Consider the following 13179-nt stretch of genomic DNA (forward strand, 5'->3'; position numbering starts at 1 on the left):
TTCGGGACCAAAATGATATATTTTCGTCATTTCGATATTATTACAGTGTGTTGCTGATCATCATAAAAGCCCCAATTTGATGGGATTGCTATCGGTAGATGAACTGTTTATTTTGTGATGAATATTGTAGGAATAAAAACCTTTAAGTATCTGATAAACTTCTACAAGTACGTCACGTAAATAAACTATAGTTAAGACAGTTCAAAACTCCAGTTAAATAGAAACGAAATAATGTTTGGTGTAATGTTGGACTGATTTTTTTTTCTTCTTTCTATTTTTATACTGTAATTTATCCCTGTGTTGTATCAGAAAAATAATTTTCTTCCTTTAAAAGATGATAACTTAATCGGCCGACAACATTTTCTAAATATTCCACTTTTTCTTTTTTCATTGAACACAAACAAAAAATCCTGGTTTTGCCCCAAAAACGGCTCTGGGAACTTTAGTATTAAATAATATTAAAATAAATAACCTTTTTAAATATAAAGCCTCCTTAATTAGAGGTCCTTAACGAAAGTAAAAACAAAAAACTCGTCTCAAATATTTTCCTTATTAAAAACATAATTAAATTGAAAATTATTAATAGGAAAAATCCGGGTTTTTTTCTTCGATACTGCTTGAATATTTTTCGCTACATAAAATTAATGTTTATGTATACTTTTATACTACATAATTAGATAAAGGTTGTGATCAAAAGCTACTGAAAATGTTTGATATACCAGAAAAGTAACGATTGCTATAATAGTGTTTTTAGGAAAATTATCTGTAAGGCAGTTTCATATATTTTTTTTTTTAATTCAGACCTATTATTAACTTTCTTACAGTGCGGTGCGTCCTAAGTGAGCGATCTCGATGTGAACGCGAAGCCAGGCGATTGACCAGGTGATTTTTCTTGAAGTGGTCAAATTACTTAAGGTGCAGCGTTAATTCGCTTCGGATCGCTTCGCATTTGCGATTCGTCCAGGTAGGACGCACCCTTATCGTTGTTGGCAGCTGGTCAATATTTTTGAAGCTCATCAAAAATAAAAAAAAAACTCCTCCACTGTTATTTTCTTTTCTATCTGGCCTGTATCTTCAAACAAGGTCTAGGCATACCTTCCAAAAACATTGCTATTCGTGGAAACTGTGGAATATTTTCCTTTTTTGTCGACGAACAGCCGTCAGCCAGCTCTCGAGCAGCGAACATTCAAACATGCCTCGAGTATTCTTAGTGGCTGCTTGTTACACCGATGTGTAATCAGGTGCAGTTGATGTCAAAGTGCAGCAAGAAACTTTAATAATTGGATGATGTTGATGATGACACTTAACTGTATTATTAATTTATAATATTTATATATTGCTCAATTTAATCTTAATATTATAAAGCTAACGGTTTTTTTGTTCGTTTGATACAGAACTGATTATTGGAACAAAATATTTCAGTGTCAACCCCATTTATTAAGAAGGCTTCAGGCAATTTTTTATCCAAGTGCTCAGAATATAAATCAATCAGACTTTTAAATATCTAATACCTTGTACCTGGTTTAAGATGTTCCCAGACATGAAGAACATAAGACAGATATTATTCATTTCGGTGTGAACGCAGTCACGTCACAGCTCTCCCGATGCAAACTTGTATTGTAAAGCAAAATGGAATTGTTGGGGGCTTGCGTACCATCCCTATACATATTTTTCAATTTTATCATTCTCACTACTAAAGGTTACCAAAGAATTCATTTTACTTTGTCGCTGAAAGAATTTTGTAAGAATAGGAAAAATTGCAGCGTTTGCTAGTAGATTGGAGAAATGACTTGGATTATTTTGGTAGTTCGAATTTTTGCGCTCAGGTTTCGTTCTTTGACCCTACTTTGCTGTATTTGTGATGTGTGTGGAAATATGTATACTGTACATACGTTGAGAATACATGGGCGTGTAATTCTTTGGAAGCCAATTTTAATCATTTGGAAGTTATTGTTTCCAATTAAAAGTATTTTAACTTTACTAAGCAAAAATCTTGTATTAGAATCCTCGTACTGGTACTCAGCTGCAGTTAGACTGGAAGCCGACCATAATATAGATGGGAAAAAAGGCTAGGCAGATGATGGCACTGCACACTTTTAGTCACATCAGTTTCTACGTACTTAAGTGAGCTCTCGGCAACCCCCGATAACGAGCCACTTAACTAAAAAAACTTAGAATCCAAACAGATTCAAAGAGTCCCATTAGTTTTCATTTACTACGGTTTCAATTCAATAAACGTTTTGAGAACAAGAGCAGTAATTACGCTTTTTTACTTAACTTCTCGTTAAGAATCCTGCAAGCCGTTCAGTGTAATTGAACACTTTGTAACCTCACACTGCAAACTTTTAGTCGGCCGATAGTTTGTTTGGGCTCACAAATGAGTATGGAAATGAATGGTAGTACGCTTATAACAACTATCGGGTGTATGGCTGACGAAAAACTTTGACTAAATAAAATACGCGTGACGATACGGCAGAAAAAATGTGATTCTAATTAGTCCACATATTTTTAGATTGGCAAATAATATTGGACACATATTTTTATTTTAACAAAACATTTAAAATTTACCAAGATATATCGCAACAAAGATTGAGACTGGGGGCTTGTAACGTCACGTCTATGTAAAATCTAAGATTTGTACCTACATACTTAGAAGTGACGTAACACAAAATCGATCATGTTGTATCATCATGGTTATTTGTTTGTGAGAGAATATAAAAATACGTGTACAAAGCGTTAACATTACATTACTAATAGGCGAAATAATTACAGTTTTTATTCGATATGGCCTAATCGCGGCTCCATCAATAAAATATTTTTTCCGACGATCGACCCAACTGTCGACCGACTATTTAGTTTGCAGTCTGCGGGTACTACTTTCTTGTAGACAATTGTCGATCGTGTTAATAGCTAATTAACTTTCTGTTTGGAGACAAAAACGGTTTTAATTACATCTTTAACAAGCCTGTTTAGACTTTGTAAGGAGTTTTTTGATGTCTATGGAGCTTACGACGATATAAAAGAAGGTTATAGCTTTTCTTATTGAATAAAGTTGGTTCATGGTGGGTCTATATAATTTGCTCTAATTTTTAAACGAAACCTTAGAATTTTAAAGTATTTCATAATAAGCTAGTAAGTTGACATCAATGGATCATAAATCGCCATTTTTGTATGTGTGTTACTGTCGTACGCGTGAAATATATGCTTTTTCAGGCTCTAAGCTATTTAAACCTATTCGAATCAGTTCATTAGTGGTTTTCCAGTGAAATTTCCACAACAGACAGAAAGACAGACACAATTAGGTACTTTCACATTTACAACATTAGCAACAACCTAGCTACCTTCTCCAGAACTCACTAATCAACCAACCCATCCCAAAAACATTCTTCTTCATATAAACAACAAGCCCTCCGGACATTCTAGAAATAGATAGCAAATAAAGCCATTACTATTTCATAGACTGAACCCAAAGGGGCGGCGGATAGTCCTAAATTTGACGTGCACGGCAGACACGTCGGTCCGATCAATTTGCCGACTATAACTTAGACTAGTCTCGCTCCCGAAGGTGTACTTTATAGTGTACAAGATGTTGTTCTGTTGGGGGTGTATTTCTTGAAGGTGTGTGTATGCAACTTTGGTAAAAAAAATGGCGAAAGTGAGTCCGACTGGTTTGCGAAGCTGTAGCTGAAAAACATCTATAAAATGCCCAAAAAAATACAAATATTTTGGGTGTTACCATACAATCAACGTATAATTTTTTTGCTTTTTTTTTGCTCCATATTGACGACGATTTTTTGGCCCTATAATAGACACTCTTTCAAAGATAAAATTCTAGCTAGTCTAGCGCTAGTCTGACTCGAACTTGTCCTGTATTTTTCTTGATAGATGAAAATACACTTGCTCTAAATATATAAATATAACAGACGTCTAAAACAACATCTTGTATATACAGCGTAAAGTTTATGGTACTGTACTGTACTACTAGCTATAGTTATACCTATATATAGTATCTCAGGTGAATGTGAGGTGTTGTGTTTCAAATTTAGTTAGGAAGCTACTTCGCTAGACGTATGGCTGTGTGATAAGGCTTACGGTAGGTACCAGTAGGTAATAAGGTAGTTATTAGTAGAAGGTTATAGCTAAGAGTTCAGTGGAGGAGTTACAGCCGATTTTTATAAATAAAAACGACTACTTTAGTGTAATGACAGTAGTTTATGGACAAACGGGTCACAACGCTTTCACACTGGCAGATTTTCAGCTCAGTTTGAGGATAGCACGGGCGTTGTCTCACGACCGCAAACAATTGACAACTATTGGTTCTAGTAATGTCAGTAGAAGCAGTAGCATAAATGAATAATCTACGTCTGAAAAAGCGTAGACATTTCCATAAGATAGACTAAAAACCGTCGCCCACAATAAAAATCTTAATCGATGATGTAATATTTACCCAAGTAATAATCACCAATAAGAATAAACACACCAACATACTCCAAGAAACCCCCAAACTATACATATATCACACCTAAAGTGTAACCGCGCATGAAATCACACAAGGAATTCAAATTAACTCTCCAGGTAGGAGTTATTAAACTAAGTCCTGATACACACTAATGAAGTACAGTCGGAATTGTGACATTGTGCAACTTCGACAGCTGTCCTGGACGGTCCGTGTACAAGTTTGTGCCTAGACTTAGCCTTTAAGTCCTACTTGGTTGGTGTGGGCTGGGAGATGGGAGCCGAATTGTAAACCGCGTTTTGATGTAGAGGTTTTTTGAAGCAGCTAACAATTTAGTGGTTTATGTTTTCCTTTTACTATATAGAAACTTTTCAACAAGTTATTGGTGACTCTCGTTGTGTTTTATTTTATCGTTATTTATTACACCATGACTGACTAAGACATAACACTAATACATTTTACGTATATAGGAAATGTCCATATAAAGGTCAATCTGCTAAATCCAGGATGTTTGAAAAAAGCTAAATTGAAAATTGTTTTGCAATACTAATGTCAGACTTGAGATCCTAGAGTAAGTAATGATACAATACTCTCCAAACTCAATAACGATGCGCAACTAAATTCCGGAGACAGGTAAGCGCATGTGGCCATACCCTTGAGCTGACACCTATTTGCTTATGCGCAGCAACTCACAATGTTCAGTGACAACAAAAAGTCTCATAATACCTATAGGTATGTCTACGTTAAGCAATAAAATAAAAGCCCAACTCCCAGTCTAACCCTCAAGCCTAGGAAAGTGCTATGGTCGCCAGTTGTGTATTATGCACACACTCAACCTCCTCGCCTCGAGCCATAAACTGTTCGACACGTCCCCTCGCACAAGTTTCCATAGGATATTGGTTTTAGTTCCAAATTATTATGTTGTAATGTCGGATAGTTTCCATAATTTTGCACAACTACCGATTTGTAGGGACGGTGAATGCTAAGTGGCAAGAATTAAGTTTATCGTGGATAGGTCGATGAACGTCGACTCCTGTGTTGTGGCTCAAACTTCAGAAGAAGTAGAGATATGTAAGTATGTAGTTCTGATGCAAGACGGCTGGCAGGAGCTGGATGCGAGAAGCCGAAAATCGATCTCAGAGGCGTGCACTTGGAGAGGCCAATTTCCAGCAGTGGACTGCGATAGGCTGATGATGATGATGAGTTCTGATTCTGGTAGAACTACTCCGGATAGAGTAGGTATAAAATTGTCTGTAGCTTACCTCGATGAACGGGCTATCTAAGACTGAAATATTTTTTCAACAAGTTTTAAATCTGACAACCTGTCTTACCAAGGTGTATTTTATTGGTCGGGCAACTGTTTTGAGGAGGTCAGATTGGCAGCCTCTCTTAAAATACTGGTACTCAGCTGCTCCGACTATACTGATGGCTTACCCGGAAATAAACGATACATATGTAATAAACGATTGTTATATCGGGTGTGTCGTACCTAATCACATTAAATCGTATCACATATACTTTATGCTATTCTATGGCGAATTGTAAAAAAAATAACCTAATCCATTCAGTGGTTTAGCCACAGGAGTTATTTTCCGTTTTCATAATTTACAACATCATGTGTAAAGCAGAGATAAAGTTAGGAGTATCGAATGTTTTGACCAGTTGACAGCTGTCAGTTTTCAAGGGAAAATTTCAGTTGTTTGTCATGACTGACTCTTATATGGTGTTCTAATTCTCGCACATTTTTATTCTATTTACTTTGTTTGAAAAAAATATTTTTTTATTTTTACGTATTTTTCTTTTTTCTTTGTGTTAATCGACATATATTGACCAGTATATTAACGTATTTAATTTAATGTGATTGTGAACGACACACCCGATATAACAAAAGGTGGTGAAGTAGTAAAGTGATTTACTTCACTATTTCACCACCAACAAAACAAAACTATCAAACATTTAAAACATACCAAACCAACAGACCCAAAATATCGTAACTATTACTCTTGTTAACGATACTCACAGTATAGGTAGTTCAAATATTAAGCTGTCTCCCATCCAATATGGACGAATGGAAAACTGACAAACGAAAGCACTCCTCGAAATTGCCTGTAACGAGTTACCATGGTGTGGTGAACGAGGGTCGCGGCTGATCATTGATACAGGGTTTTTTTTATAGGTAAATATGTTTTTTTTCTGTGTAAATTGAGATAAAACTAATAGTTATATTTATTCATTTTAGTAGGAATTCTAACGAGAAATACAAACTTTATACATACAAAATATTCAAATCCACATCATGCGTAGACCATTTAGTTAACGAAAACATAATATTAAAAGTGGCATAAAAAAAAACATTTTTTTTAAATTTCGGTAAAGTATAGCTAATTATATACACATACATAGTTACGTCATTGTATAAAAAATGAAATATCCATTAATTTAAAAAAAAGTGTGAAAAATTTTGGCACTGCTAGAAATCGCAAAAAGATTCTCTCCGGCGGGGAATCGAACCCCGGTCTCCCGCGTGACAGGCGGGGATACTTACCACTATACTACCGAAGATGTGTTATTTGCTGTTAAATTAACGTAGGTATATGTCGTAGTGTCTATTAACAAGACTTATAATTAAAAAAAGTAGGACGACAATATTATTTATTTACAAAAATTTTCTAAAATATTAATGGAAAAAAATATAAAGTAAATTACTAAAGAAAGTTCAAAAGTTCACAAGTAATTCAAAATGGTCTTTAATTTTCAGTTTTGGTAGAGCAGAACAATCTCAAGTCAAAAAGTAAAACGTGCATCCATATTTCTAACACCAAAACGGATATTAGAAGACCAAAAAATACCTAAAAAAACTCATTAAACCAACAACGTCCAAAACATACATACTTCAATTCGCACCTCCAATTACGGTCCGCCAAAAACGTTGACGGGGCATCCCTAGACAGACGGGTACTGTGAAAAATGTTTCATTTCGACAAATTTTCTAGTGACACGCATGTACTCTTTGGCGTGACAAATTCAATCAACGCGGTGACAACACGTCCCGTATTTCGGGGACATCCCTCGGGTGCCGGTTTCATTATACAACAATTTCATGCACACCGCGCGTGGTACATGTTTTTTAGACTGTATGGTATTGATGCAATATTTTGGGATGAATATTTTTAGTCTCTGTGTGTGTAAATGGGAACAGTTTTAAGTTTATATGTAGCGTTGACGAATATTAAAAAGGAAGACACCCTTTTCGATTATGGAGATCAAGATAGTGGATAGAAAAAGGAGAAAATTGACAAGGACATTTATTTAATTAGGTAGTTTGGGAACTAGTGGAGAAGATGAAGAATTCTTTGATGATAGAGATGACGTTTTTAAGACTTATTAATTAATCACGATACATTGTCATAAAAATCATCATTGTTTAACACGTTCAACGCGGAACGAGACCTTTTAGTTCTCGTTTGTGACGTTTTAGTATCGCGCAAGTGAAATCCTATGTCCATCTCATTTCGGCAAATGATATTTCTGTATGTTTCTTTACTGATAGAGTGAGACAAATATTTTTGTTCACATTAGGTACATTGGATGTAGTATTTTTATGAATAAAAACGTACGAGATCTAATAGGTCTCGTTGCGACCAAATAGTAAAATTTTGCATCTAGCGCGGAACGAGAACTAAAGGATCTCGTAGCGATCTCGTGCGAATCCTCACAAGAAAATAATTAGTGTCGTGTCAACTTTCGATGTGTGCATATCAATTACGCTATAATCCGGAAGTGACCACTGAACACAAATATATAGTGAATACCAAGAAGAGACGTTGTGTGAGTTGCTATGAAAAGGCACGAAAAACAATGACTAGCAAGGAAGCTGATAAAAAGACAAAACAGGTAAAAGGTTTCTGTGTGAAGTGTGAAAAAACTATGTCTCTTCCATGTTAATGAAAAACATTGTCATTTTTTGCACTGAACAGTTTATTAGTTTCTAATGCCTTACACTATAGTATTATAATAAATGATTAATTTTATCGATAATGTTGTTGGTCTTATTGTTTCTCATCACTATTTTTTTATCGATACTATGCAATATCTGCAAAACGAGATCTAAAAGTACTCGCATTTTCTTGCTATCTAGTGCAGAACGAGATCCAAAAGTTCTCGTTTTTCTATTTTGTAAATTTTTCATTATTGTTTTCGACATAACTTGAGGCGGTGAAAACCTACTGAAAGGTCTTATCATCTCCTACCTACACATACAAAAAAAATATAAAATTATTCAAATTTCATAAAACTATTGGGGTTTGAAGTGATTGAGTCGTACGAGATCTGCTGGATCTCGTTGCGTTATTCCTGATGGATCACGACGAGAACTTATAGATCTCGTTGCGTCATATTAACTAGATGCATAAATGGGCTTCCGCGATGAACGTGTTAACCATGTTGAAAAATTTTGTAGTGTTCTTGTGAAAAGATCGCGACTGCGATTGCCAATCAATGCTCAACTTTTTTCTGACCGTTCCAAAATAAAACTCAACAACCTTACAAACTCTAGAAAAATCCCTCTTAATCCCATAAACATAAAACTGAACAGACTACAGAGAAACTTCCAACTACCCGTTTCCTGGCGAAAAAAAAGAACTTTTAACAACTAAAGTTTGCACATCCTTTGTTTAAGTTCCGCTAACGATTGAACTTAGGGAGCTATAGTGCTTCGATGTTTGTCCTCTGTGTTCTAAGTTGGATCAATCACTTTTGTAGGTAGGATTAAGTTGGGAACTTAAGGTGTACCTGGAAATATGTGTAACATGATCTTCATCACAAGATCTTAGGTAGTCCTTGTGTTAGAGTTTTCTCAAATCCTCCTGCCACCTCAGCATGGCGATTCTATCTCTATTCTTCCAAGAAACGACAAAGCTCTTTCTTTCCCACTCGACATGTCTTCTACCCGAGCATGGCGCGAGCTGTAGACTCGCGTTTCTATCAAGAGAAAGACTTTCCATAGCAACGGATAAGTAGCTAGTGATGGGTCGTTCTACGATGAATTTACGTTTAGTTAGCCAAAAAAAATGTGTCAATGCACTATTTTTCACGCATGAACCTATACATAAACTCACGTAACTCAAAGTAACAACAAAACGTATTCATCGAAATTATTTTTTATCTGTGGAACTAAAATGGTTCATGTTTGTTTGTTTACAAAAAACGATTATTGTTGTTGATTTTAAGTATTTAAATATTGGTGATTACTGCGTGCGGCAAGGAAAAAGTAAGTAGATTTTGTGATTAAATAAATAAAGTACTGATTATTCCAATAGTTGTGTGTAATTTATCCAAACGAACATAATAATTATCCATACATACGATGAAAAGAACAAAGGAAAATAACTTAATAATCTCAATAAATGGTGATTGGTGGCATTGTCTGATGAAAACTTTGCCATGCACAGTTCAATGCGTTCCTCACTGTTATCTTGCTTCCCTATATTATTGTCCGAAGTGTTTTTACTTTCGTCGTTACAAAACCTGTTTATTTACAGCGTACGAAGTCCCATCCAATAAACAGAGAAGATAGTATCCCGATCCATTGGGAAAAGAAGGCCACGATAAAGAAGAATAGGTCCGTATTCAAACGCTGCTGAAAAAATATGGAAAAGAACGAGTTCTTGGCATACAATGTTGACACGAGAATCATTCTTTTAGTAAGTGTCTTTATATAATATTCATTTACTAGTAATAGTTCTCCAGACTTGTTGGTTTCATTCTAGCAAAACTCTCATGCTTTGTTTTCAAAGTATAATTATGGCAATAATAATTATAGTACCTATTTGTTGCTTGTGTGATATAAGCAACAACTCTTAAGATAAAAATAAAATGAGACAATCATTTACACAGAGGTAAAGGTTTATTTACATAAAATTAAGGCTACAGATAAAGTCGTTTATTCAAAATAGGCTGAAAATCAGCAGCAGAAGCGGTGGAACAAACTCCCCAGCAACTCAATTCTGTCTGTATGGTTTGAAGAACTGTTGATATACAAAAATATTCATAATAGTTGCTCTTCTGTGAGTTGCAGCTTGTAGTAAGCTACCGCTAAGGTCATTAGTGTGTCTCTCTTTCTGCCTTTCTTCGGGAAGAGTTGTAGTATAGGCACCCTGCAAAAAGAAATAACTGTTTGGTAAAGAGTTTTTACAAGAATTATTTTACAGTATAATAAAAGAATAACATACTGATAGTGACACATTATCAGCATTCTTATTGATGTCATGAGTCAAGACCCTAACGCATGACTAGAATCTCCTGAAAATGAATGTTAATTTAATTTTGTGTTCTTGTTTCAGATTACAAAAAAAGGATGCTAAATGACAACTGGGTCATCAGTTTACAAATTATAAATTATTGAAATGTTATCATTTAATAAAGAATGTGAATATTAAAATCATAATGGTTGTTTATTTAAAATGTCATTTTTTTCTTAGCAGATAAAACTGTCCAATTCTAGAGTCATATAGCCTGCGCAGTTTGTTCTTAATGAGAGAACTATTGAAAACTGATTGTTTATGAACTCTGTCAGGATAATTGGCATTTAGGCATTTAGGATAATTGGCATTGGCATGTTCAGTATTTTGCACTCAGTATCTACAATCTCAAATAGAGGTTATATCTAATATTAGGTATCATCATCATCATCATCATCTCAGCCAACGGACGTCCACTGCTGAACATAGGCCTCCCCCTTTGATCTCCACAGATACCTGTTGGAATATATTAGGTATACTAACCTTGTATTCACTGCAAAAACAAATTGCTTAAAAAATTTGCTAACAGTGGTTAGTAATGTTGTTAATGACCTAAGCAGGACCCGAACAAAGAACCTGCAACAATTAAGCTTTGTTAAATATTTTTCTTCTGTTTAATTATTTTCTTGCAATGAAGGGCAATACCTACATAATAGACAAAATAATCTTAGAAACAATAATAAATGAATAGATCTTTCTATATTTAACTTATCTATAAGGACGAAAACTTTGTCATATTTTTGGTTGGAAAGCACAACGAAATAAAATAGACTGTAGGTAGGTACTTACATTGATATGAACAGGCAGACCCTAAGATATCCTAGGAGACAAATTCCGCACAAATACTGCACCATCTCTGCACATTTACGTTTTCAATGTCGAGAGGCTTAACACTCGTATAGCTCGTTCTTTGAGCTTTACACTGATTCTTCTCAGCATAAAAACTGACCACATGACGACGGTAGGACCCCGACATACTTTGTAAATGCTTTTTGAGATCTTAAAATTATAATAATATTCTTGTCTACTCTTGTCTAGGTCCGATGAGATGTAGAGTATTTGACATTTCATATAGAAAGTTATATCTACTCCCAAATGTCAAAAGTAGAGAAAATATAGTCGTCATGCTCGACGCGATAGACACATGTCGACGAAGAAAAGAAACATTTCTTTTCTCGATGTCAAACATCGCCATGCTCGGGTCGATAGAAATCTTTCTTCAATCTGTCATTTTGTCGATTCTCCGGTAGACAAAAGCTGTTTCTATGGCGGTCATGCTAGGCCCGCTGATGGTGTCTAACATAGAAACACGTGATGAAACTGAAGGAGAATGCATTGCACCATCCTTCTGCCCCTATACCAATTTCATTTAGGTTTATCGCAGCACACGCTGAATTCGAAAAACCCCCAAAGATTTGACGGACGATATGATAAAGGTTGAATAGGCACGACGAAAGTGTCCTGTACACTTTCAATAAGTTCATTTTATAGAAATAACTATGTTCTGCAGGGGACCGCACGGGGACCTGAAATAGCTGTAATAATGGTGCTTTTTACAATAGGTTAATATGTATATACTTCATAGTCTAATGTGGTATGCATCGCTATAGCCAAACCCCCAACCAGTGGGAATGCATAACCAATTATATTTATGTGGTCATTCGATATTCAGCCCTGCTCACAAATCACATTTCAACTATAGGTACAAAATACTCCAACAGCACCAAATATTCGCGGACATTAATATTTCGAAACCATGGTTCATCTGTAATAATTATAAGAGTACCAGCATACTGCAGACTAAATAGTTGGTCGACAGTTGCCACAACAGTCAACAATGTCCTTTTAGGAAAAAAAATCTTGATTCCAATCAAAGTTTTCGGTCGGTCTGACACGGGCTTAATACCCGATCTTTGTAATGTTCTTACTACCATTCATCCGCATATTAATTTATGAGGCTGCCGGGGCTGCAGGATTGTGCGAAAGAGTTACCGCGGCCCTGGTACATAAAGGCTTACGACAGAATACGACGGCTTTTAGTCAGTAAGAGTCTGACACTCCCTCACCGCTGCTAAGCCACAGCGGGAGGAGTAATTTGATGATTTTTGACGTCGTTAAAAAAAGCCCACACAAACTATCGGCCGACTAAAATTTTGCCGTGTGCGGGTGCTAACTATTCTGAAACAATTATTTTACTCACAGACTCATATTATGTAACACATACAAACATAGCCCAATAAACACCACAAAATGGTGTCACAGTGGAATATTAGTACACAGCAAACTAAATGCATAAATTAATTAAAACTTCGCTGTAAGTTTGGCTGTCCGTTGTTGTATTAGATACAGCCGACTTTGTCTGCGTTGCCTATATTACAAATATATATGTAAGCATGTGGGGAATTATACTGAACTGGATTTTGA

The 13179-nt window shown here is 35.5% G+C and overlaps 2 long non-coding RNA genes and 1 other non-coding gene across 3 annotated transcripts; 1 reads left to right on the forward strand and 2 right to left on the reverse strand.

The window, feature by feature from the left end:
- Positions 1-6946: 6946 nt before the first annotated feature.
- On the reverse strand, positions 6947-7018 carry Trnad-guc (transfer RNA aspartic acid (anticodon GUC)). The gene has a single exon. It is a non-coding gene; the product is annotated as a tRNA-Asp (tRNA).
- A 2568-nt stretch (positions 7019-9586) lies between these two features.
- Positions 9587-10912, forward strand: LOC126055600 (uncharacterized). The gene is made up of 3 exons (XR_007511559.2): positions 9587-9725; positions 9997-10158; positions 10798-10912. It is a non-coding gene; the product is annotated as an uncharacterized LOC126055600 (long non-coding RNA).
- LOC126055594 (uncharacterized) lies at positions 10370-12046 on the reverse strand. The gene is made up of 3 exons (XR_010277056.1): positions 11545-12046; positions 11239-11331; positions 10370-10611 (listed from the first exon to the last, which is right to left on the reverse strand). It is a non-coding gene; the product is annotated as an uncharacterized LOC126055594 (long non-coding RNA).
- Positions 12047-13179: the final 1133 nt, after the last annotated feature.

The sequence above is a fragment of the Helicoverpa armigera genome, chromosome 2, assembly GCF_030705265.1.
Source record: "Helicoverpa armigera isolate CAAS_96S chromosome 2, ASM3070526v1, whole genome shotgun sequence".
Taxonomy (NCBI): Eukaryota; Metazoa; Arthropoda; class Insecta; order Lepidoptera; family Noctuidae; genus Helicoverpa; species Helicoverpa armigera.